Source organism: Octopus sinensis, linkage group LG5, assembly GCF_006345805.1.
Source record: "Octopus sinensis linkage group LG5, ASM634580v1, whole genome shotgun sequence".
Lineage (NCBI taxonomy): Eukaryota > Metazoa > Mollusca > Cephalopoda > Octopoda > Octopodidae > Octopus > Octopus sinensis.
This window is the reverse complement of record NC_043001.1, coordinates 53943152-53968790: the sequence shown is the minus strand read 5'-3', so window position 1 is coordinate 53968790 and position 25639 is coordinate 53943152. Positions and strand designations below refer to the sequence as shown.

At 34.0% G+C, this 25639-nt stretch overlaps 1 protein-coding gene across 6 annotated transcripts in view; it reads right to left on the bottom strand.

The window, feature by feature from the left end:
- Positions 1–25639, bottom strand: part of LOC115212036 (sex peptide receptor-like) — a 767681-nt gene that overhangs the window by 164806 nt on the left and 577236 nt on the right. The window contains exon 1 of one of the 6 annotated variants that reach the window (XM_036503443.1): positions 14208–14278. The exons of the other annotated variants lie outside the window; for them this stretch is intronic. The gene's annotated coding sequence lies outside the window, so the exon portion shown is untranslated. Of the gene's footprint in view, positions 1–14207; positions 14279–25639 lie in introns of those variants that run through there. 6 annotated transcript variants of the gene reach the window in all.

The following is a 25639-nucleotide window of genomic DNA, read 5'->3' as shown; positions in this document are numbered from 1 at the left end:
ATGAACCCCCTCGTAAATCCAATTTACTGTCCTTATCTGTCTTATAAGATGGTAATAAATTCATTATGAGGCAATTGTAACTTTATACTTTAACATGGGGTGATAAGGTGTTCACTATTGATACAATGTTGATTATGGTATTTTCTAAGGTATGAGAAAATGTAATCCCGTTATTCAAGAAGTAAATATTCAATAATATCTGCATGTTTCAATTAAGGAGCAGTGAGCAAAAGAATTAGACTACTCAACTTTTCTGATGAAGTTCGAGATGTTTCATTGCAGGTCAGTATGCATGGCCATGAGACTGCTGCGATAGCACATAATTCTACTGTTAACAATTAATATAGTAAGAAATGACTAAACTATCATGTACGGTAAGTCAGTATATGCATCTTCATAGAAATAATTCCTAGCAGGTATTCGCAAAATGCACACTCGAACTTACAGCGGTAGCAGAAATAGAGATAGGTACATGTGCACGTGTATAACAATGTGATAACGCTTAAGCACAAATACAGGAAGTTCTGCAAAGTGTGGTACTAACGCGTAGATCCCCGTTTGCTTAGTCGCACAAAGAACGTACACAAACACCATTGAAGAAATATCAGGAAGATAAAGAGAGGCTTTTTGAAAAGTGTATTGTAACTGATAAATCATGTTTACTTGCACTGAAGTTTGTGAATTTGTGTTATCTTTTTTTCGCTTCTATGCGGCTTCTTGAAAGGAAACAGCTGTCTCTCTGTCTGAAAAGTTTCATGAACACAGGCACACACACACACACACACACACACACACAAACGTACATATGAAATATATACACATACACATGTGTACATAATATATATATATATATATATATATATATATATATCAGCGGTGGTGTCCCAGCATGGCCGCGGCCTTCGGGCTGAAACATTTTAAAGGATTTAAGGATATCTATATATATATATATATATATGTGTGTGTGTGTGTGTGTGTGTGTATGTGTGTGTATATATATATATATATATATATATATATATATATATATATATATATATATATATATGTATGCATGCGTGTGTGTGCGTGTGTGTGATAAGAAGCTTCCTTCCCAACCACAAACTTCCAGGTTCAGTTCCACGCCGTGGAGCCTTGGGCAAGTGTCGTCTACTATACACTTAGGCCAACCAAAACTTAAGAGGATTTGGTAGAAACTGAAAGAAACTGCCGTATATATATATATTTATATGAGGTACATGAAAGACGGAAAATGAAAGATACGAGAATACACGGGTGTGTGTTTGAGTGGGCGTTTGGCCCCAGAATCGCTTGACAAGGGATCTTGGTCTGTTTACGTCTCTTATTGTAGCGGTTTGGCAAAAGATACCGGTGGAGTCAGTACCAGGCTTTAAAAGTTTTAGAAAATACTGTGATCGATTTATTCTACTAAATTACTTCAAGGTGATGCCCCTGTACGGCTGCAGTCTAATGACCGAAAACAAGTATAATAATAAAAGAATAAAAGAAAAATATACAGATTCATAAGAATATATATATATATGTTGAATCGTTAGCTCCAGCACGTATTTTTTTCTCTCCTTGTTTCTCTCCGTGTTTCTTTTCCGTGTATCTTTCTGTTGAAGAGCGTAGGCTCGAAATGTAACAGACTTGTTTTATTTCTATTCCTGAGCGCCATACTAATACAATTGTTTGTTTGTACGCCACCTGCCTTCGTCTTTTGTTTATTTTCGTAAAGCTTCCCGTTATATATATATATCGATTTCAGTAGTTATCTAATTAAGCCTGTACTTACTTCATCAGTTACTTTTGCCGAGTCGCTATGTTACGCGGACGTAAACACACAAACTCATGTTGTCAATGGGGTGGGGCATACAGCGACACAAGAACACACACACATACATTGACATGCATACCTATATATATATATATGCATATATGACAAGATTCTTTCAGTTTGTGGTCTACCAAATCCATTCACAAGGCTTTTGTCTGTCCCAGGCTATAGTAGAAAAGACTTGTTCAAGGGGTCACGCACTGGGACTGAACCCGAAACAACGTGGTTGGAAAGCAAATTTCTTACCACACAACCATGCCTGTGCTTATAAATACATACGTGTATATATAGAGAACAGATATACCAATTTCGAATTTTAGTTAAAAGTCTATTCCTTCATTAATTTCTTCTTTAATTAAAATAATTTAAAATATCACGAAACCTTCCGAAGAACTGTCTATATTATCAAAAGTATGAAATCGTGTTTGGTTACTGTCGCAGAGCATTTGAATTGCACAATCCTCTCTCCTTACTCTGAAACATATGCAGATGCTACTATTGTATATTAAAACGGATCTACAAGTTGTACTAGTTAAAAGATACATCCTTTCCTTTTATTAACTTGTGTCTCCCAATCTTAGTAATTAGCTGCGAGTGCAGTTTACAACAAGCATACATCTACGCTCATCCACGCATACACATTAATATACACTTGTATATATATCTATATCTATCTATCTATCTATCTATCTATCTATCTATCTATCTATCTATCTATCTATCTATCTATCTATCTATCTATCTATCTATCTATCTATCTATCTATCTATCTATCTATCTATCTATCTATATATATATATATGCACTTAAACGCGCAAATACATACAAACACACATACAGACACCCACACACATCCGCGCAGATAAACGAAGGTTTTGTAGTTAAATAAATAACTAAGTAAATGCTTTTTCTTTTTATGTTGCTTGTCATGCGAAATCATACATCGTAATTTTTATATTATTTATTTCAATGATAATCAAGTGCATCTAAAAATCTTTGTTCTTGTAAAAAAAAAATAAAATTAGATTTTATGGTCTCGACGATTGTCTGAAATCTTGGGAATTTTTGACATTAAACAAAAGCACAGAACACCTGACAACAACTTTTAACTATCTCCTTACTTATTGATTACTATCCACTTACGGTTGTTTTCTTCATGTTTTCTAAAATATTTTTTCCACTTAAACAGGCTTTTCTCATTGTTTAATAAAGTCAGCTGAAAGCGGAGAAAATATTTCTTCCCTGAATGTTTGTCTCAATAAATTTAACAGTGATATATTCAATCTGATGTTTTCTCCGCTTGTTGTCTAGCGAACGGCAATATAATAGTAAAGTGAAAGTCGAATTTAAATTGCATTCAAACATAAAAGATGAATCCATTCTATTACAAAAACGTAAATATATGAAGTACATATACCTTGAAGATATTTAATACACACATATTATATATGTAATATACTACATACGCTGTGTTTAGATATATACATACACGTATGTGCATTTGCGTGTGTGTATGTATGGATATGAGAATATATGTGAATATATGTATATATATATATGTGTGTGTGTGTGTGGTGTGTGTGTGTGTGTTTATGTGTGATGTGAATGTTTACGTATTATCTCTCTGTAGATACACACACACTCACATAATTTACTGATACGTGATAAAAATTTAACAAAAGCAGTACTTCATCTGGTTAGAGATAAATATTATTTAGAAGATAAATATATAAATATTATTTAGAAGATAAATATATAAATAGAAGAAACGCGAAAAAGCTTAGATGGTAGCACATAGAAAAGACTGTATAGATATTAGAGCATTCATAGATAGAAGGTCTTACAGCTGTTTCTAGAATATTTATTGATAAGACTATCCCTTCATCGGAGACGGTGTGAGAGTAAAAGTTAAGTCATAGTTTCGATGTGATATTAATAGAGAGTGAGGTGGAGGAGAGAAAATAGATGTAAGTTATGTGTGGTTATTGTGTTCATAAATCCGTTTTATAGGCATAATGGTATATACGTGTAATATTCCAATATCCTTTGAGAAAACTCCAAAAGTCCAACAGGTTTTAATATGAGTCTATAAAGTTATAAAGAATGTAAGATTCTCTTAAAGTTGGTCATTCCCAGTAGGGAATTTATATAGAATGTAGCAGATTCAAGGTTTGTGTTAAACTGACCTAGAAATAGGGAGTGGATTAGTTTGGTCAAATTGAAAACAGGAAGAGAGGAATAACAAAAGAAAAAAAAGGAGAGATAAAAGGAGGAGAGAAAGAAAGAATTAAAGAGAAAGAAGAAAGAAGATTAATAAAAACAAAAATAAAGAATCAAATCCCTAAAGGTATGAATAAAGAGAATAAGGAAAAGAAAAAAGAAAAAACTAAGATATAGGCTGGTCAGTGGTCAGCGGAGGAAAGTAGGGGTGGGGATAGAGAGAGAAAGGTATTATAGTATAAATGATAGAGGAATGGGGGTGTTAGGAGGAAGAGGAAGTACTAAGTGTAGTAGTAGTTTTTAATTGTGAGGCAAATATATAAAGAATTAAGAATTAAGGAAATAGCAGTGTTAATTATTCTGAGAAAATATTTATGTGAACATGTATATACGTATATCAGATAAGTTATAGAGATGAGTTACAAATACAAACCTCATGTATCATCGTTCCTACATGTGCAGTTATCTAAATTTTGCATGTGTATAAATGTTTATATATAATCACATGTATGCATAGATTCATTTCCTCACTCGTACGTATACACGTGCGTATGGGTGTGTACGTGTATATATGTAAACGAATATAATCAGATGGTTGCATACGTGAGAAACTAGATATGGGTTATAAGTAAGTGTAAATGTATGGGTTAATGGGATTATATATATATTCCCAATTTATATTCATGTTTTTTTTATAATAATCACTGGTATCCTTATATATTACTATATTTTATATCTTATATCTTATATGTAAAGAATAATATGTTATATGTATGTATATTATTGTAATTATCAATTTAGTAAATAAATAAATAAGCTAACATAATATAATATCTAAAAGTTGATGAACCACCTATTGATCCCCTCCATTTTCTTATTGCTCTCTATATATAATTTTTTTTTTCTTATAATACTTCCTTCCGTGAAACTGAACTTTGCAATGTAGCTATGATGAGCCAATCAAACTGATCCCAGAAACTATTTTAAGCCTGGTACATAATTGATAGGTGATATAGTATGCATTTAAGATACGTTGATGTAAACAAACCGATGCCGGTTTTCGAGCAGTAACAAAAAGTAAACAGATACAACGGATTTCCTCACAGTATTCATTTTTCACGTTCAGTCATAAGGCTACAAATGACACTTACACGAAGTAGTGCACTGTAGATTCGCATGTTTATGAAGCTGTAATCTTTCGATTCAAATTTCTCTTATTCTCTCTCTCACCATTTCTCTCAATGTATGTATGTATGTATGTATGTATGTATGTATGTATGTATGTATGTATGTATGTATGTATTATGTATGTATGTATGTGTGTATGTATGTATGTATGTATGTATGCATGTATGTATGTGTGTGTGTGTGTGTGTTTGTATATATGTATTATGTATGTATGTATGTATGTATGTATGCATGTATGCATGTATTTATCTAGTTGTCTATATCTATGTCTGTCTTTCTATCAATGTATGTATACGCATACATCTCTCTCTCACACACAGGCTCTCCCTATCTCCCTCTATGACACACAGACACACAGACGCACACACACAGGTACACACACACACACACACACGTACCCGATTATCAATGAACTTTTGTAACATTACAATGCCATATAAATGTTTATAAAAGGCGCAAGAATAATGATTTGTTAAATTATCAAATAAACATTTAAAGCTGATTAGACAGAATTATGCCATTTTAAATGTGATGTTGGATAATACAATTCACTGTTGCCGGAAAACAATATAATCATTAAAAATGAGTGAAACAAACTCGAATTAAACAGATACATCAATAATAGCTATAATATTTGCAGTCAGGAAAAAATTCAAAATAGCTTTAGGAAAAAAAAAAACTGAAAAGAATATAAACGGAATAAAATATAAAAAAAAACGTAAAATGTAAAAAAAAATATTCATGCGCATGATAATTATTGCCATGGTGAAAATGAAGCGAAAGAAACCATATACATATACATATGTATATACATACAGAAACACACACACACACACGCATCTTAGACATCATTCATTATATATAAAGATCAAATAGATACGTAAAAATTTGATGCGGAAAACGTTTCTTAAAAGTTTGCAGTTTTTTTTCTCCTACGCAACACAAACAAAAGCAAAACGGAGACTAAGATACAAAATAACGCTTTAACCAAAGTTGCGTGATATTAACATCAGAGTTGGTATCCTTGAGATTAGTACATTATGGTCCGTATTACCATGGCCAACCGGTTGATTATCGTCATTGATAAATTTCATTAGACAATACTACATTATTGAATGAAAGAGGATAAAGTACTGTTCACTTATACATGTCAGGCATTTGATGCAATGGATACATGATTAGTGCCTGTATGGGCTTTCTCTAAAATCCATCTGCAAACTTTAGAGAGTCAAAAAAGTTTCTTTCAATTGCCATGTGTTTAATTGAGTGGATGAGAACCTGTACCCTTAGTGTTCAAATGAAACGAAATTTTGTGCGCATAAATTCTCATGTTAAACCTGTTTTTTTTTTTTGGGGGGGGGGCTCCATTGTAAGTTTTATAGGCAGAGGTTTTATCAACTTAAACTTCTCCTAAATATACTACTCCTTTGATGAAACAATTTGTATTGATGAGGGAGATGCTAGGATATACAGTTACAATTAAGGTTAATTAGATTAAAATAGATATCAGGGCACTTCTGTTGAATATCCTAGAATATTTATATCCCCAAAGAGATCTCTATCGAACGATCTCGTCGTTAATGGTTGAAGCGCTTTCTCGTTATAAATCCTTATTAATTGTCTATCTCTAATTATATATATAGGTAGATAGTTAACGCAGGGTAAAATAAAGGACTGATGTAAATACATTTTTCTATTCTATTCATCTACAAAAAGAAAGATTTCCTGGTATTTTTCAGAGAAGTCGTACAGAACTTTCTTCCCCAAACAAAAGTATAAATCTGCCGTTTATAAGGTAGTCACGAATCACAGTAAAATCCTAGTATATGGTAAAATTCGAATATTTGTGTATTTGACGGTTCATCAATACTTAAACGATCATCAACCCACTGGAAAGTAAAGGATATTACACCAGCTGAGAGTTGAGAGAAAGTGACATAAAGAGTGAAAGAGAGAGACAAAGAAAGAAGGTAGAATGAAAGAGCCAGGTGCAGTAACACTGTTTTGGTTCCTTATTTATTGATCCAGTAGGTGTGGAAAAGTTGAATTCGACTAGATTTGAACTCAGGATTGAGGCAGTCGGAAGAAATATCACGATGATTCTATCCGATACTACTTTTACATTCAGGCATCTGACTCTGTCTCTCTCCCTCCCTCCCTCTCTTCCTCTTCTCTCTCTCTCTCTTTCTCTATGTGAGTGTGTATTTGTGTAGTGGTACAAACATACACATGTGCACATATATAGATATGCATATACATATATGTATAAATGTTTGTATGAGGCATAATATCGTTATAAGAAATTTTATGTGGGTTGATTACTTCTTTTATCATTTAAGAATGTTTATGCTTAAGACGATTCTGTGACTTTAAGAAATTACTGTCTAATCGCTGGCCCATCGTGTGTTGCATCTTAATCTTCTCAAAGAACTACAAAAACGAAATTTGCTTCAAGTAACTTTAAGCTATAAATATTATGCTAAATTTAAATGTGTTTAGCTCTTAAGTCTTATACTAACATCAATTCCTTAGAATACCAAGTAGATTATCATGGTTAAAACAATGTGAGAATGTATTAGTGTTCCATAGATGTGTTTAATATCTGAAGCCTCAAGGAGGTAATCGATAAGAAAACAACAACAATATCAACATCAAGATAAGCAGCAATATTAAAATGTATGAGTCAGGGACTTTGCTTTCAATTGTTCTCGTGAACTAAACTAGATTGTAATTTCATTTCCACTTGCCAGCTCTTCACTTCGTTGGGTAGGTTTGCTAGAAAATACAGCAGATTTACTCAAAAAAATTACTTGTCGTCATCATAAATAATTAGACAGGGTGGTAGCTCTTGTACATTATATACGAAAATTTAGATATTCATGCCTGGAAATTTTCTGATATGTCTTCTAGATCCGTGTCTATGTGGCTGAACGACACATATTTGTATGGTTTCGTTCGACCACTGCCATCATTTTGCATAACAAAGATAGCAGTCTTGCCTGTGCATGATAATATCATGTTTTTAATCATTTCTGGGAAATTTTAATTAAAGTAATATTGAGAGTATGCCCATAAACATACACACGGTCATATATACATCGGCACACACATGTACGCTGTGATAACCGTTGATTGTGCATAGTGTGTGACGAGTCGGAAACAAATTGAGACAGTATCATATTTATGATTAGCTGACCTTTCGTAGGACTTTTTAAAATATTTCCGATCAAAAATCTAATTATTTAATTAAAGATTTAATATATAAAATAAATTGATTCATCAATGGACAAAAAAAGACTAAACAAAATCTTTTTATGAGTTTCAATAAAATAAACCTTCATAATTTGTATGCTAATTCATTACGATATACGGGCTATTACTAAAATGATTAATTTTCCTTTAATCTCTAAATATTTATTTGTAAAAGAGGGGGTATTGGTACCAGCAAATTATTAATTTAAAAATCAGTTACAAATGCCCAATTGATTTTCGATATGAGCTGAATCCTTTAACTTTAAACTCAATTTATTGATAACATTTAATTTTTCCGGGATCAAGATCATTCAGCTTTAATTCCATTTGAACTTATTGATTTCGTATATTGGCAAAAAACGTAATGCTTATCGGAAAGGTAATCAGGTTAATAACTTCAATAAGATTACTATATTACTGGTAGAGCTTAAGAAAGGAAAAGTTAATATTGGCGATGTTTGAAATCAAAATGTAAAATTCTAAAATAGCGCAGCACTTTTTCTATCATCCACATCCGGTGAGTTTCAAACACATTTGAATTTAATTGACAAACGTGGTCTTTTGCTTTCAGCCATAACAGTTAAATGAAATAGATATTAGCCTTAGTGAGCTATTTCAAATTATATATATATATATCTGTAAATGTAATTTTTGACAATTATTCGGTAGGCTTGATAAAACTCCGAGTTTCGGATGTCGGGGCGGTAACCCACGCCGCCACCTCTTCAGTTATCCGGCCATCGGAAAAACTACTATCCGACATCCGAAACTCGGAGGTTTATCATGGCTAGCGAATAATTTTCACATATTACATTTACAAATAAATTTCTCTATTTACGTAATATCGAGGTCTCTTTCATTCTTTTGTTGTCTTACCATTTCTCTCTCTCTCTCCTCTCTCTCTCTCTCTCTCTCTATATATATATATATATATATATATATATATATATATATATATATATATATATATATTTTTAATTCGTATACGGTAACGTTAGGGGTATGCAAATAAAGCTCCTATTTCATTATGCCGGCTACCTTATTTTGATATGGACTAGTAAGTCAGTTGTTCAGGGTTGCATCATGGTTATACCGATATAATATAGGATAATTATAATTATAACAATAATTATAGGATGGAATTTTTAAATATCTAGTACATCGCTACGTGCGTTTCCACAAATCAGATGATCAAAGTCTAGCTAGATTGGCCTTCATACTGGCAGGGAGAGAGAAATATTCCTCTCTGATTCATCCAATAATGTCTAATGAAATTTATCAATGATGATAATCAACCGGTCCACCATATTGTACTAATCTGAAGGATACCGACTCACGCAATTTCTGGAAACGATGTATTAAATACTTATAAATTCCATACTAGTATTTTATATGTACATATACATACATACATACATACATACATACATACATACATACATACATACATACATACACATACATACATACATACATATATATATATATCTATACAATATTTTACATTACTCGGTAGTCAAGATAAAACTCTGAGTTTCAGATGCCAAAGTGGAAATCCACAACACCATCTCTTCGGTTATCAGATAACCGAAGAGATGGTGTTGTGGATTTCCACTTTGGCATCTGAAACTCAGAGTTTTATCTTGACTACCGAGTAATGTAACATATTGTATAGATAAATGTCCTCTATTTACATAATATTGAGGTCTCTTTCTTTCTTTTGTTATCTTACCGTTTTATCAATACATATATATATATATGCTGAACTTTTGGAATACGGTTTTTACCAATCTGCATGTACGTTAAACGTTACGGTCTGCCGGGCGTTCCGACATGCACTAATTTATTTATATTCATATGTTTAAGATATTTTTTAATCCATTCCTTTAGCACTTCCGGCTCGATTTTTATTTCTCTCACCTCCAAATCTTGAACTTCGATACCTTTGTCAGTTGCAGCCGCATAACTGGCTCTTGGATGCTTAAGTTTCCATCGTACTTCTTCCCGTTGATTGTCCCATAAATGGGGAAAAAAAACAAAACAATTCAACGAAACTCTTGAGAGAAAATAGCAATTTCAAAACAGGAAACAAACGTGGTAGATCCACAACGGGAGACATCCAACAACAAAAATATCTCACTTAATTCATACGTCAGGAAATTATAAATTAAAATGTTAAGTTAAACAGATAAACAGTTTTTCATGCTGCACTGTGAGGTCAGGATGAAATACATTGTCAGAATGGGGGAAGCTAGATGTTATTAGCCAAAACGGTGAAACTATATCAAATTTGTTAGACCTTGGCAAACCTTTATAAGCAGAGATAATTGCACCCCCTAGTATTTTTGTGACAGTTATTTTTCTTTGAGTCAAAGTTGTTCAATTGGATTTTGGAAGCTATGATTACCTGTTTAGATTATGCACTATGTGCTTTGTGTTAGGAATTCATGGATTTATTTTATGCTCCAGAAATTCGCCAGAACTTTTGTCAGATTTGGAATAATTTCTGTGTCACATCTGGATCCAAGATTCGAAATCCAAGGTTAGAAAACTGAATTTGTACTAAAATTGAAATCCAGATTTTATGAAATCCAAATTTTTGGGAACCATCTTTTTGAAAAACCAAATTTGTGAGGCAAAGTTTTGTGTGAGGCCAACTTTGATGAAACCAAAACATTGTGAATCCAGAGTTACGGATCCAAGTTTGTGAAATCAAGGTGGTGAAGCCGGGTTTCTGAGTCTGGATTTCTGAACTATATATAGGTTACCTTTGTAAATATTTTGGCCGCACGTCTGGTGAGGCATTGGTTTTTTTGTTCATGTATATATATGTTTTTGTATGTAGGCTATTTTTTTATGCTGACAATTGTTAACAATATTTTACAAAAAAATTTCATGGTGTGTTGTTGTTTTGGGTTCACCTTATCCTCGTTGATTCTGTAAATTCGGGTTATGTCCACCAGGTCGTAGCAACGTATACATACATACATACATACATACATATGTCTACTATACACCATTTTAAACTCGTGATTGTCTGTGTGTAGGTTTGTACATTTATGTGTGTGTGAGTATGTGTGTGTGATTGTGTATGTTACGTCCTATAACTGTCTATCCCTCTACCTTTGTAGGGTCTTCTCTGTTGCTGTCATATATTATGAGATTTTAAAATTACGTGAACATTTTCAAACATGTTATATTGAAATAATTTTCCACGTTATATCCAGTTTTGTAATTTATTTGTTCTTAGCATCCAGTTGTATTATAGGCAAATTGGATTTCAATAAAAGTCTATAATGGACCCCACCAGGGAGGGGGACTGTAGCACATGTAGCATCTATCTTTAGCAATAAACTATTACATGAAGGTTAATAAAATATTTAATGGCTTAATTGCACTAACAGATTCGAAAATTTATATATTGAGATAGGACTGGGGGTAGGAATGGTAGGGGAACTAAATGGAGAAGTGAATAGGGAACGGGATAGGACATGAAATTGTGTAATGCGAATGGGAACTGAAAATAACTCCTGCTTTTCCGGGTATTGCCGTGTAATTCAGCTAGTATATATATATGTATATACATATATATTGTAACATAGGCTTTTAGGTGATATATAGAACATTATCTCTCAGGTTACTTCTTATAGATTACTTATGATATGCATATTCATATCTATCGCCTCAGGTATTTTGGATCTTTTTGTTTTAGTGTACATTTCGTTTGCGTATTAGACTAAGAAAATGAGCAGTAACATAAATTTTTACGATTATGACAGATAATCACAACAGAATTAATAGTTACAATGGCGTTAGTGTTTGTCTTATATGTCTGGAGTGAAAATGAAATACAGGTAGGATTTTTTTAGATGGAAGCAATGTGAGGCTGAGGAAATTTCATCTCAAGTACTTAGTATAGAATTTATGAACGATGCAGACTAAAAGTTACACGAAAAGTATAGTTGTGAGGAATGACTAGTTATGATTTATTGTTTGGCAACTTACTTATTCAAAAAAGAAAAGTAACTTGTGGAACAGATATAAATATTCTGTTTGTGGTTATTGAATGCTGGAGAGTTATGATTTACTTTCATTGATTTACTTTCACTTTAAATATTTCATTAAATCACAAAAATAGACATAGCTACATAATTTATTTGTATCAGATATTTGTACACATTTATATGAAATTTTTTCGTCTTACACTTATCCTATCATACATGATTCGTAAGATCTCTGTTTTTTTTGTATAAATTAATGTAAAAATAATGTTTGCATTCATGCTGATTTTTCCCTTACTTAATTTAATTGCGTTTTGTTTTATAAGACGAGAGTATGAACAGGAGACAGCGCCAGTACTAAGTTCAGCTTTATCACGTTTTGTTTTTCTTATTGTATATAACTCATTCTGAATCATTCTCTTCCTTTTCTATGTATGGTATTGTATACAAGAAGAGCGCGGCTGAAACGTGTATTCGTAGATTGGTGTACCACTCTGTCATGGATTGTGTCTACTGGTAACTTTGAAAGTACTGGTATAACAAACTTGCAAAATTATTGACTACTTCGTCTTACACCGGTATACTTTACCTCATTGCAATGCTAGGGTTATGGAAATGGCTCACTTTACTATTATATTTAATGTGTGTAAACGCACCTGAAGACCAATATTATGATGAATCCTCTAAATGTGAGCTCCAACCACCAGAAATAATATTACAGCTCAAGCTACGATATCACATATGTAGGGAGAGTATTGCATATATTGTAAGGACCGCAATGCTGTTAAGGTATAGAAGTGTTTTAATACTTTATTATACAATGCAGGTATAATGCACATTCATTTATTTGAAATGAAGAAAATAAATGATCAGATTATTATGAGATAACTGAGTTAAAGAAGTTAAACTAGATACAATAAATATCGAGTATGGTACATTTATCGTTTCCGATATCTTAACCATATTAAATTACAATAAATTAGAAAAACAAAGAGAATATAACATAAATTAAACATACATAAATAACGATAAGAGATGGCTTCCTATTTCAGAAAATAAAATAGCATAATTGTCACAGTATTAATATTGATTTAAAATGTTGGCATAAGGTCAGCAGTTTCGATGGTAGTTGTAATTCGATCACATCGACCTCCCGAACTCAATTGGTACTTATTTTATCGACCCCGAAGGGATGAAAAGCAAACTAAACCTCGGTGGAATTTGAAATCAGAATGTAATGGCTGATGAAATGCCGCTAAGCATGCCAATTCCCCGCCTTATTATAATATTAATATTGGTTTCAAATTGAGACAGAAGGCCAGAAACGTTGAGGGACGGAGTAAGTCGATTAAATCGCCCCCAGTACTCAACTGATATTTATTCAATTGACTCTGAAAAAGTGAAAGAAGTCGGCCTGGCCACAATATTATATATGAATATTAAGACAGTAGATAAGGCGGTGAGCTGGCATATCCTTTACCGCGCCGGACAAAATACTTTGCAACATTTCGTCCATCTTTTTGTTCATCTTTCCGTCCTGTGTTCAAATATCGCCGAGGTCGACTTTGCCTTTCAGTCTCTCGGGCTCGGTAATATCGAAGTACGGTTGATATTGTCGAAGACAGATAAAGAATACCCTGTAACAGCGGCAGTAACAAACAGGCAACGAAAAAACAATCAATATTTGAAACTCGAACTGCAAACTGTACCTGGAATCTGAAGACCAAATTCGTTAATATTTATATGTTGCGGTCCTGTCTCTTCTCGTCACAATAACAAGTACCAGTCAAGTACATATTCTTCTCCAGAAATTACTGCCCCTTTGGCAAAATTTGAAACTAATATTGATATACTAGTTCTTAACCTCTGTATCACGTGTTACAATGATTAAGACTTAATGAAGAATGACAGATTATAAACGAGAAAATGTTTGCCTAACAGTGAATCTAACATCTTAGAACTTCTAAGCCTGCTGAAAATAATTGAAAATTATATCACTGAATCACCCCGTAGCAATTTAAAGAAGAAATGCCTATACTGTAGAGTGAAATTTATGGTATTTATGGTATGTAAAGAGAGACGTGTGTATGAATGTAGCTAGATCCGAACAGACGCCATATATAAGTATTGAAAATTGTGCGTTAAAGGAGACAAAGAGAGAGAGAGAGAGAGTGAGAGTGAGAGAGAGAGAGAGAGAGAGAAAGAGAGAGAGAGAGAGATAGAGAGGAAGAGATAGATAGAGAGTAAGATAGAGATAGAAAAAGAAAGAGAGATAGATAGAGATAGAGAGAGAGCGAGAAAGAGAGACCACTCGCTTTCCAGAATTTAAAATGAACTTCTTATGGCTGTGGTAGATGTCTATGTGTCAAAATTGTCGATATTCTTTGAATTAGTACATTAATAGAGACGCACATGAGTATACATTTGAAATGTGATATATAATTACATAATGGAAAATTGATGAGGAATCTCGTGTTGTGAATTGAAATTCTACAGTAGGTTGTGCATCATGAACACCGACACATGATGTACGACATACATAGGCACAACAGATTTTTCCCTCTCTCTCTCTCTCTCTCTCTCTCTCTCAACATACATACAAATACACACACACACACACACACACACACACACACATATATATATACATATGTTCGTGAAATATTCAGCTCAGTAATGTAATATATACCTCTCTCATTCTCTCTCTCTCTCTCCCCCTATATATATATATATATATATATACATATATGTGTGTGTGTGTGTATGTATGTGTGTGTGTGTGTGTGTGTGTGTGTGTGTGTGTGTGTGTGTGTGTGTGTGTGTGTGTGTGTGTGAGTATGTGAGTGTGTATGTGTGTATGTATATATAATTATTTATTGGGATCAAAGTATTTTAACATTCAGAACACAAAGCGAGTGTCGAGTTCGGCACATACGTATATATATATCGTACACAAAGACATCCGTACATACACGTGCATATACGGGTATATATATATATATATATATATGTATACTCTTTTACTCTTTTACTCTTTTAATTGTTTCAGTCATTTGACTGCGGCCATGTTGGAGCACCGCCTTTAGTCGAGCAACTCGACCCCGGGACTTATTCTTTGTAAGCCCAGTACTTATTCTCTCGGTCTCTTTTTGCCGAACCGTTAAGTGACGGGAAGCTTTACGAAAATAAACAAAAGACGAAGGCAGGTGGAGTACAAACAAACAATTGTATTAGTATGGCGCTCAGGAATAGAAATAAAACAAGTCTTTTACGTTTCGAGCCTACGCTCTTCAACAGAAAGATACACAGAAAAGAAACACGGAGAGAAACAATATATATATATATATATATAATATATATATGTGTGTATATATATGTATATATATAAATAAATATATAGATATATATATACATATATATATGTATCTATGTATGTCTGTCTGTATGTATGTATATGTATGTATGTATATATATATATATATGTATGTATATATATATATATATCTATATCTATATGTCTATATATATATATATATATATATGCATGTATATATACATGTAGATGTAGGTACGTACATATATGTTTGTATGTATGCATATATTTTTATTTATCTCCTTATTGTCTGACAGCGCCCCGCATCAGGTTCGTTCCGATTCGTCGTTTCGATCCACTTCTTGGTCCCCTTTTTTTATATTAATATTATATTGAAGATGCGGTACTCTCTCCCTTTGCTTTAACCTCTTCAATCTTTCTCCCTCCCCCTCCTCCTCTCTCTTCGCCGCGTGTCCCCCTCCTCCTTCCCTGTTCCTTGCCTATAAAACAAAATTCCTTTACACGTGGTTACCACTATTGAAAAGACTGCCTCCACGCGCTGCTACTACACTTTCGTCCTTGCCAGCAAAAGGCTTCTTCGTTCGTCCCCTTGTGTGGTTAATTTCCTGTATAGTATTCTTGTTATTTTCTCGTTTTGTAACTAATTGTACTTTTTGTACATGTATTTTTATTTTTGCAGTTTTATTGTTTGTCTATGCCAGAAAAAAGGCTTTTTCGTTCGTCCTCTTGTGTTTGTTTTTGTACATGTATTTTAATTTTGCAGTCTTATTGTTACGTCTTGTTTGTGTTCGTACTCATTGTGCCCCGCTGCTTGAAATTTTATTTTAATTCTCTCGCAGGAAGGCCTATTGGATTAGTGTTCTGTTATGCCTTCGAAACATGCCTGACTCCTCTAGCGACAGCTGATGACGGGGGTTTTGTCCTTGTGTACCCTGTCCTGTATTGTTTTTCGTTTTCCGTTTTCTTGTTTTTTGTTTTTTGGCTTTTTCTTTTTCTACGTCTTATTGTGATGTCCTGTACTTCCGTATAATTATTTATATATGCATGTATATATACATGTAGATGTAGGTACGTACATATATGTTTGTATGTATGCATATATTTTTATTTATCTCCGTATTGTCTGACAGCGCCCCGCATCAGGTTCGTTCCGATTCGTCGTTTCGATCCACTTCTTGGTCCCCTTTTTTTATATTAATATTATTATATTGAAGATGCGGTACTCTCTCCCTTTGCTTTAACCTCTTCAATCTTTCTCCCTCCCCCTCCTCCTCTCTCTTCGCCGCGTGTCCCCCTCCTCCTTCCCTGTTCCTTGCCTATAAAACAAAATTCCTTTACACGTGGTTACCACTATTGAAAAGACTGCCTCCACGCGCTGCTACTACACTTTCGTCCTTGCCAGCAAAAGGCTTCTTCGTTCGTCCCCTTGTGTGGTTAATTCCTGTATAGTATTCTTGTTATTTTCTCGTTTTGTAACTAATTGTACTTTTTGTACATGTATTTTTATTTTTGCAGTTTTATTGTTTGTCTATGCCAGAAAAAAGGCTTTTTCGTTCGTCCTCTTGTGTTTGTTTTTGTACATGTATTTTAATTTTGCAGTCTTATTGTTACGTCTTGTTTGTGTTCGTACTCATTGTGCCCCGCTGCTTGAAATTTATTTTAATTCTCTCGCAGGAAGGCCTATTGGATTAGTGTTCTGTTATGCCTTCGAAACATGCCTGACTCCTCTAGCGACAGCTGATGACGGGGGTTTTGTCCTTGTGTAACCTGTCCTGTATTTGTTTTTCGTTTTCCGTTTTCTTGTTTTTTGTTTTTTGGCTTTTTCTGTTTCTACGTCTTATTGTGATGTCCTGTACTTCCGTATAATTATTTATATATGCATGTATATATACATGTAGATGTAGGTACGTACATATATGTTTGTATGTATGCATATATTTTTATTTATCTCCTTATTGTCTGACAGCGCCCCGCATCAGGTTCGTTCGATTCGTCGTTTCGATCCACTTCTTGGTCCCCTTTTTTTATAATATTATTATATTGAAGATGCGGTACTCTCTCCCTTTGCTTTAACCTCTTCAATCTTTCTCCCTCCCCCTCCTCCTCTCTCTTCGCCGCGTGTCCCCCTCCTCCTTCCCTGTTCCTTGCCTATAAAACAAAATTCCTTTACACGTGGTTACCACTATTGAAAAGACTGCCTCCACGCGCTGCTACTACACTTTCGTCCTTGCCAGCAAAAGGCTTCTTCGTTCGTCCCCTTGTGTGGTTAATTTCCTGTATAGTATTCTTGTTATTTTCTCGTTTTGTAACTAATTGTACTTTTTGTACATGTATTTTTATTTTTGCAGTTTTATTGTTTGTCTATGCCAGAAAAAAGGCTTTTTCGTTCGTCCTCTTGTGTTTGTTTTTGTACATGTATTTTAATTTTGCAGTCTTATTGTTACCTTGTTTGTGTTCGTACTCATTGTGCCCCCTGCTTGAAATTTTATTTTAATTCTCTCGCAGGAAGGCCTATTGGATTAGTGTTCTGTTATGCCTTCGAAACATGCCTGACTCCTCTAGCACAGCTGATGACGGGGGTTTTGTCCTTGTGTAACCTGTCCTGTATTTGTTTTTCGTTTTCCGTTTTCTTGTTTTTTGTTTTTTGGCTTTTTCTGTTTCTACGTCTTATTGTGATGTCCTGTACTTCCGTATAATTATTATTATTGCATGTATATATACATGTAGATGTAGGTACGTACATATATGTTTGTATGTATGCATATATTTTTATTTATCTCCTTATTGTCTGACAGCGCCCCGCATCAGGTTCGTTCCGATTCGTCGTTTCGATCCACTTCTTGGTCCCCTTTTTTTATTAATATTATTATATTGAAGATGCGGTACTCTCTCCCTTTGCTTTAACCTCTTCAATCTTTCTCCCTCCCCCTCCTCCTCTCTCTCGCCGCGTGTCCCCCTCCTCCTTCCTGTTCCTTGCCTATAAAACAAAATTCCTTTACACGTGGTTACCACTATTGAAAAGACTGCCTCCACGCGCTGCTACTACACTTTCGTCCTTGCCAGCAAAAGGCTTCTTCGTTCGTCCCCTTGTGTGGTTATTTCCTGTATAGTATTCTTGTTATTTTCTCGTTTTGTAACTAATTGTACTTTTTGTACATGTATTTTTATTTTTGCAGTTTTATTGTTTGTCTATGCCAGAAAAAAGGCTTTTTCGTTCGTCCTCTTGTGTTTGTTTTTGTACATGTATTTTTATTTTTGCAGTCTTATTGTTACGTCTTGTTTGTGTTCGTACTCATTGTGCCCCGCTGCTTGAAATTTTATTTTAATTCTCTCGCAGGAAGGCCTATTGGATTAGTGTTCTGTTATGCCTTCGAAACATGCCTGACTCCTCTAGCGACAGCTGATGACGGGGGTTTTGTCCTTGTGTAACCTGTCCTGTATTTGTTTTTCGTTTTCCGTTTTTTCTTGTTTTTTGTTTTTTGGCTTTTTCTGTTTCTACGTCTTATTGTGATGTCCTGTACTTCCGTATAATTATTTATATATGCATGTATATATACATGTAGATGTAGGTACGTACATATATGTTTGTATGTATGCATATATTTTTATTTATCTCCTTATTGTCTGACAGCGCCCCGCATCAGGTTCGTTCCGATTCGTCGTTTCGATCCACTTCTTGTCCCCTTTTTTTATATTAATATTATTATATTGAAGATGCGGTACTCTCTCCCTTTGCTTTAACCTCTTCAATCTTTCTCCCTCCCCCTCCTCCTCTCTCTTCGCCGCGTGTCCCCCTCCTCCTTCCCTGTTCCTTGCCTATAAAACAAAATTCCTTACACGTGGTTACCACTATTGAAAAGACTGCCTCCACGCGCTGCTACTACACTTTCGTCCTTGCCAGCAAAAGGCTTCTTCGTTCGTCCCCTTGTGTGGTTAATTTCCTGTATAGTATTCTTGTTATTTTCTCGTTTTGTAACTAATTGTACTTTTTGAACATGTATTTTTTTTTTGCAGTTTTATTGTTTGTCTATGCCAGAAAAAAGGCTTTTTCGTTCGTCCTCTTGTGTTTGTTTTTGTACATGTATTTTAATTTTGCAGTCTTATTGTTACGTCTTGTTTGTGTTCGTACTCATTGTGCCCCGCTGCTTGAAATTTTATTTTAATTCTCTCGCAGGAAGGCCTATTGGATTAGTGTTCTGTTATGCCTTCGAAACATGCCTGACTCCTCTAGCGACAGCTGATGACGGGGGTTTTGTCCTTGTGTAACCTGTCCTGTATTTGTTTTCGTTTTCCGTTTTCTTTGTTTTTTGTTTTTTGGCTTTTTCTGTTTCTACGTCTTATTGTGATGTCCTGTACTTCCGTATAATTATTTATATATGCATGTATATATACATGTAGATGTAGGTACGTACATATATGTTTGTATGTATGCATATATTTTTATTTATCTCCTATATATATATATATATATATATATATATATATATTCCTACATATATATGTGCATGTACACACATATATACACATACATATGTATAGATATATAAATGTATATAGATATAAATGTAAATCTTTGCCCATGCACACACGCATACCGTTTAACGATTCAATGCAAGTTCCAGAGGCAATATAAAGAATATTCCAGGTATGTTTGCATAAAATTACAACACAAATGATGCTTAAATGGGAGGGTCAAGTCATATTCTACATATCGTATTTTTTTCTCAGAACCAAATTTTGAATTTTTAATATGCCTGAAGAACACGATTTTCTCATGATATAATCTGATTATTCAACAATAAAAAAAACCGCATCTGAAATAAGTCTAGTGAACCTGAAACCATTCTTTGATCTTATGTATATTTAGGTGTGTTTGTTTTTGCATGTGTGCGTGTGTGTGTGTGCGTGTGTGTGTGTGTGTGTGTGTGTGTGTGTGTGTGTGTGTGTGTGTGTTTCCGAGTGTTTCCAAAGGTCCTATAATCTACTGAATTGCACAATTTAGTGTAATGTACGCTGAAAATTCTGGATGTCACTACTGAGCTGTATTTATCGAAGAGTATAGATTGAGAATTAGAAGACACGAGACCATTTGTCATTTATATCATATTTGTCGTTGCTTAGATGCGACTTACATTTTACATAATTTCCATTTATTCATTCCACCCACAGTAAGGAATACTGCTACCAACAATTCGATCGAAGATTAAGCATTTAACGATTAGAAATTTGTTATCCTTTGAAAATCTTTTTCGCTTTTCGGTGAACGGCTATGCCATTAACGATGTAAAGTTGTAATCATTCCTTATCAGTGTGCGGTCGCAAAATAGTTCGCTTTATAGTAAGGGAAACTTCCATGCTTTCCTACTTCTAATATCGAACGGATGTTGATAACTTCATAATGCAGCGGATAAACGATAATAAAATGATTGAAAATGTTGCAGAGTTTAATATTTCATCAAATGTAAGTGGAATTTGACAACAAAAGATGAATTTGTCTTGTCTGTCTTTCAATCTTTCAGTCAATCTCTGAATAAAATTTATTTCACTGGATAAAATATATAGAAAAATAACAGGAAATTATATTATGTTCTTAAACGATAGAAAAAATGCTTTTACGAAGTTTTAAACTTTTCTTAATAAGATGCGTTTAAAGTATTTATTTGAATCCTCTGTGTATATATAGATAATATACAAGTGAGACGATTGCTTAACAAGTTCCGATCATGATTGTTTCCGTTTAGATAGTTGTCTGGTTTTATATTTATTATTTAATTCCTAGAGGTGGGAGATTAAATCTGAAAGCTTGCAGAGCAATGTGTACGCAAGGAAAAAATGTTAAACGAGTGAATTTAAGAACATAACAGTTCAGGAAAGAATGAATAGATAAATTATTTAAACTGGTATTTATATTGAATTATTGGAAATACTATTACGCATCGAGACAAACATGATTCATGGGGAATACAGTTACATCCTTCCTTTCTGATTTAAAATCATACCATGGTAATTTTGCTTTTGAATTTAAGCAGGGATTTGAAAGGAAGCCATCTGATACAATGTGGAGTACTAGGTAGGGAGAGATAGAGATACTACCTTGTATTTCAGGACAGAAAGCATTGCAGTAACAGTAAAGGATAAGATAGGGTACAACAATTAGCTATCTTAGTGGAAGAATATTTGTTGGATTAAACTGCGTTGAAATGATGCAGTGTAAAATGTTTATGTGAAAAAGCAGTTGCAGAGACTTTTGGTGTTTGTTGTAGTTTTAATATAGTTACGTGAATGCAGTGAAAAGGTAATTAAAAAGATTAAAATTTGCCATCAGGTGTCTTTTATGTTCACTTAACCGTACATTCATTGCTATGTAGAGAGTGTGAAAATAGTGCGTGTTGCTTTTTTAAGTGAGGTTTGAGATTATATTATGATATTCTCGTCAAACGAGATTGTGTAGAACAATTTTCTTTTATTGAATTCATGAAATATCTTATGTGAAATATCCAAGTTATATGAGCTGTTTGCAAATTATTATTTGAGAGAAAGAATATCATTTGTATAATCTTTTTCCTGGCAAGAATTAGTAGTAAATAAATAAATGACACAAACTAATGGAAGGTGGGTCGAGGGAACCCCTGCATTAAAGAAACGGTAAAAACCATCAAAGACAAATTATTAGGATTCACACTATTGTAGGATTGATCCACGTCTTTCTAGTTCTCACTTGAGTGTCATCCATAATGCGAATGTCTGCTATAACATTAAAATCGATGTTGTTCTTATGATAGACAAATAATCATATATAAAACGAGTCGAGTGTGATTGAAAGGATGTGAAACTGGATTATGTAGATTTGAGCAGATGTCAATGTCAAAGCAGAGAGAAAGAGTGAGTGAATGAGAGAGAGAGAGAGAGAGAGAGAGAGCGAGGTGCATCCGTTGTTCAGAGTTTGGAATAGACTTTTTGTGGATGTCTCTGCGGTAGAATTACATATATTTCTTCGAATTAGTAATCATCTGCATAAATCTCGCATGTGACTATTGAAACATGTGCAATTATTATCACTGCAAAATGATTCCCAGGAATATAATTGGGCACTTTAAGGCTTTATAATGACGACAGGTTTGCTTTTAGTACTTCAATTAGAAATTGCTTTCGCCACTAGCAATAATTGTATTTATAGAGTAGACTTAATCGTGGTTTCTTAATTTAAATTGCTTTATGAGAGTATTCACATTACAGTTGCGGTCAAATTTTCTCGCAATACCATTGAAATAATTTCTTTTCTTACTAACTATATCAACTCCACATTTCTGAAAAGAGAACGTGTATTCAGTCCTTGAAAAAAGACTCTTTTACACTACCAGTTAACGTCGGGTGTCATTAGTCTTTGCAAATTTATAGTATAATAAAGTAATCGTTAGCAACCTTTTCTGACACCAGACTTTTTCTCACTTCAGTGACACATGTAAGAATCACCGCTTTGAATTTTCTACTTTATACTACATATTAGTAGCATTTCGTACCGAATGTCTAAAAGGAAAGCAAACAGTAACATATTTTGTAACATCGGTTTTCGATGCGCAACTCAATCAAAAGTAGCCACATACACACAGTACGCTCTATTAGTAACTCATAACTGAAAGCGCACGAACTTTGTAATTGCTGAGGTGCAAATTTTCTGGGGATCTCTTATTGGAAAATATCAGAATATTATAAGAGTTCAGAATAAGCGGCGTTCGTTATCATTCGACACACTAGAAATGGCATCCCAAACCCCCTCAAATTGCATCATTCAATTTATTCCAATACTCACCTCAAACAGGGTACCATAAATAGCGAGCTTTTAATCATGCATGCAATGAATGAGGGCTGATTTCTGGTTGAACAAAATCACCGACATTAAACATTTCATAACAGGATATTGTGCCTTAATATTGCAATAAAGGTAACAACTCGAAACAAGTGCTGACAGTGTTACACATGAAACATACACCACAGATTTGGAGCCGTATATTCTCTCCACATATACATTATATATCACGTTCTTGAAATTGTTTGTCCCTAATTCACAAAGGATCTTCACTACCACAGGGAAACTACTAGAATACACAAAAAGAAATCCTTATTCCTTCACCGGGATATTAAATCTTCCACCAAAAATACATGTATGCATGTATTTCAGAAACATCTATTGACGGTTATTTTGACATACCACTTTTGCTTACTATAGCATGGGAAAATCTTGAGGCTAAGAATGAAAGCAGTCGCTTGGCAGAAAAGTAAAATACATCCTTGCCTAGATGAGCCTGTTTCAACCAATTTCTACTTACCAGTCACTCCATACACAAATCGATGAGAAGTAAGGTGAAATAAATGAGTGTGTGTGTGGGGACGGAGGTGAAGTTTACTTATGGTAAAGTTGACTGTTCTGTTTGTAGGAACAGAAAAAAAAGAAGCACAAACTAAATTCCAGAAACACATCAATTATATCTTCAACTAAGGTTTCTCAAGCTACTGCAGTGAATAAAAGTAACTTTACATTAGTCGCTGTCATTGAAACACCTGGTCAACTATCATCACACTTGTAACACAAAGCACAACGATTAATACCAATGCTGAAAATATTTTATGCGTCGCATAAGATGCATGCGTTTATATATAAACCATTTAAAATTCTGTTCACGTATGTATGTACATATGTATGCATGATACGTTTTGCGTATGCATGTTTGTGTACTTATTTACACATACTCACATGAATGTGTGTATGCATATATGTGTATGCATGCTTTTATATGGATGTACCATTCACACGTCTCTGTGTTCGTATCTCTTTTACTTGTTTCAGTCATTTGACTGTGGCCATGCTAGAGCACCACCTTTAGTCGAGCAAATCAACCCCAGGACCTACTCTTTGTAAGCCAAGTACTTATTCTATCGGTCTCTTTTGCCGAATCGCTAAGTGACGGGGACGTAAACACACCAGCATCGGTTGTCAAGCAATGCTAGGGGGACAAACACAGATACACAAACAGGCACACACACACACACACCTATATATATATATATATCTATACATATATACGACTGGCTTCTTTCAGTTTCCGTCTACCAAATCCACTCACAAGGTATTGGTCGGACCGAGGCTTTAGTAGAAGACACTTGCCGAAGGTGCCACGCAGTGGGACTGAACCCGGAACCATGTGGTTGGTAAGCAATCTACTTACGACAAAGCCACTCCTGCACATAATACATTTGTTTTAATTCTTTGCATATAGAAATACGATTATTTTCATATTTCAAAGTACATCAGCACGTGCACATATGAGTTTCTATTTTATGCATGCTATATCCAGAATATAATTATGAGTTTGTGATTCAACGATATATATATATATCTGTCCCATTCGTCCTTTTTCTTTTCTGACTTTCCATTATTTTTAAGAGTGAACTTCTTTATGTCAATGCGTCCAACAATTGTGCTTGTGTAGATGTGGTGTTGTGCTTATATATATATATATATATATATATATATATATATATATTCTTTTACTTGTTTCAGTCATTTGACTGCGGCCATGCTGGAGCACTACATGCATACATACATACATATATACATACATACACACACACACACACACACACACACACACACCACACACACACACACACACACATATATATATATATATATATAAATTTGTTGTTCTATGCTAGAGTCTCTCTCATTGCCCATGTAATATCTATATCATCTTAATCTTTTGTTTCCTAGTTGTGATGGAGTTTTGGCGATGTTAGCAGTTTGAGCGC